Here is a 2,935-nt window from a genome sequence, read left to right on the forward strand (position 1 = left end):
GCCACCCCAAATTTCACTGTAGTCCTCCCACAACCTCCTTCACAGTACTGCTGCGGCCCCCCCACCCTGAGCGCAGTCCCAAGCCCCAAGTGCAGCCCTCACGCGCCAGGAAGAGCCTGGAGCAGCTGCAGCCCCAGCCCACAGCCGCAGCCCACCCCACCCATTCCCTGTGCAGATCCTGAGACACAGGCCACCCTGCCCACCCCTCCCCCATGCCCACCTGGGGTGCACACAGTGGCGGGAGCTGCCCCACCCAGCCCCAGCCCCAACCCCGCTCCCTCACTATGGAAGGGGGTGGGTGTTGATCTGCCCCCCACGTCCCTTCCTTCCCTCCCTCCTCCTATTCTACCACAATAGACTTACCAGCTGCATGCAGCTCCCCAAGCTGCAGGGCTGTGCTCCTTTCTGCCTTCATGCTGTGCTGCGACTGCGTGCATGCACAGGCGTTTATTGGCCACATGAGGCCAATTTCCAATACACACAATTTCTTTATATCAGTGCTGATCCAATATCGGGCCGATGTATGAGTGCACCTCTACATTTTTCAGAAACTGTTGTTCTTTCTAACATTCTTTTAATATTTTCCACTTGAGCTGTCCCATCTCAAGAACCCAGCATACCCCAGTTAAAAAAGGATGAACATCTATTTTTCCAGGGCCCTAGCATGTCTATATAATGACTCTTTTTTCCTACGTTCTTGGTTTCACAGCTCCTGGATACTAGATCAATAAGGAGGAAGAAAAAGGGAGGGCATAAGGTGAAAAATAATGGCTGAACAATCAGTCATTGAAAACTTATTCCTGTGGTTGTGGCTCAGAGGAATGCAAGTTCTTTCTTGAAAGCCACCAGTGTTTCCTTCTGACTGTCATAGTGATTCCTGATATAATGCCCTTTTAACCAGACTGTCACTTCTGTCCCTGTAGCAGAGTTGTTTCTATGTAATGTGTAATCAAAGAGACAAGGGTTTAAGTTGGGTGAAGGGTTCGAGAGGATGAAGGGACTATCTTCAGCCTTTATTCTTGCTTCTTCCAGTACTGGTCTTTACGACAGGAAGGGAGAAGGTACACTGCCAAAGCATGATGCCTACTAGAACAATGCTTATTCTTATTTTGAAGTCAAATGTCACAGGAAACTACTTCTGCTAAATATCATTGAGCACATTACTCCTCCCTCACCTTGCCAGACATCCAAGCCAAGATGTTGATGGCACTGAGATACCTGGTTTGGTGTCAGTGCTCTGGGTCAGCTCCATGCTGCCATGTGCAGCTCCCAGAACTCAGCTGGAGCTATGCACCACTGCCTGCCATGGGGCATGAGCACCCTGAGGGCATGCAGCTAGCACTGGCTGTGGGAGCTGTGCGCCATGCAGTGGGGGGCAAAGGACTCCCCCCACAAACCACCCTCACGCACACCCTACAAACCCTACAGTCACCCACACATACTCCCCACAGTCACTCATTCACACATTGCCCTGTGCAGCTCCTGGCACTGCATACAGGAGTTCCCTTCTCCACTCACCAACTGTCCAGTCACCTGCCATCGCACTCGGTGACTCCACATGGGGCTCCCAACTGGAGTGGCAGGAGCCCCCATGGAGGTGGAGTAATAATTGTTTTTTGGAGGGGCCCCATGACCCCAAAAGAATGGCCTGGCTGGCCATATCTGGCCCTCAGGCCATATTTTGCCCACCCCTGGTCTTATACCCATGCTAGTCCATTTTTTATTAAGTTGACAATTGAGTGACGCTTTTCTCACCTCCAACATGTCTGCACTGGCTTGGATGTTATTTGGTCTTTGGCAGACTAGAACACCAGTTTTATGGTCAATGTATGTTTCAACTTTAGGATGACATTTCTTTTGATTTGGTAGAGTGACCAAGGTGTGTTTTGGCTTGATAGGACAGTCTGCCCCTTCAAGGTTCAAACCTTAGTCATTTGGATACTTTCAAAGTATAAAAACCACAAATGTAGAAGGGAAAGATGTGCCTAATACAAGCAATGAAGAAGTAAAAACAAATACTGAACAGACTTCTCTTAAAAGCTTATTCTGTCTTCATGTTTCTTTATACTTAACAGTTTCTTCCCAGAGCTTTGAAGCATGAGAGATGCACCATGTCAATACTTACCAGTTAATTTGAATCTGTTTTGCCAGCAGAAAAGGCCCCTGCTTAATGTAGGCTGAGAGAAATGCAACCGTCATTAAGAGACTTACATTATCTTTGGACTCTGTTAGATTATTTTTATCTACTAAAGATGGATGAGTAATTTTTAAAGCATTTATGTAACTAGGTTTTGAGTAAGTACCAGGTTAAATGGTTTTATTTAACTAATCTTTCATGACAGAAACTATGTGGGAAGACCCTCTCTCCAAATACTTAACAAGCTTTTCCCCCTAAGATTATTTTCACAGTGGTAAGCAGCCTCTCTGATACTACACTTGGGAGAGATCTATTATATCAAGGACAAGATAAAAAAAGTATATCTATCTCTTACAATGCTAAAAAAAAAAAGCCAGGAATTTTCTGTCTGTCATTCCAATTATTTATGTAATTGTCTGCCTAATGCTACATGGATTTATAAAATATTAAAATAGTGTTATTGCTGATTTTGATTGATACTTTCTATCCCATGATCATAAAATAGTAAGCGTCTCTTGGTGGTAGGAGGAAGAAAACAATTTGACAAAGGGGCAAACTGAATTGGCAGTGGGGGAACGGCGAGATCTTTTTCTCATCCATGTGGAGAAATAATTACTCAAGCTCTAAAAATCCTAGAAAAAACTCTCAGAGCATACTCTCTTTTTTAAGAGTTCAAACAATTATACTTCAGGATACTGTAGTTTTAAGATTCATATCAGTTTGTATGTTTCGTAGTGCTTAGGATCGGAAGGGACCTAAACAGATCATCAGATCCAACCTCCTGCCTTGGGCAGCAAT

At 45.2% G+C, this 2,935-nt stretch overlaps 1 protein-coding gene across 3 annotated transcripts in view; it reads left to right on the forward strand.

Annotated features, from left to right (window-relative positions):
* Nucleotides 1–2,935, forward strand: part of PLXNB2 (plexin B2) — a 471,827-nt gene that overhangs the window by 232,711 nt on the left and 236,181 nt on the right. The window lies entirely within an intron of this gene.

Source organism: Gavialis gangeticus, unplaced genomic scaffold (genome assembly GCF_001723915.1).
Source record: "Gavialis gangeticus isolate Ggan-Ray unplaced genomic scaffold, GavGan_comp1, whole genome shotgun sequence".
Classification (NCBI taxonomy): domain Eukaryota; kingdom Metazoa; phylum Chordata; order Crocodylia; family Gavialidae; genus Gavialis; species Gavialis gangeticus.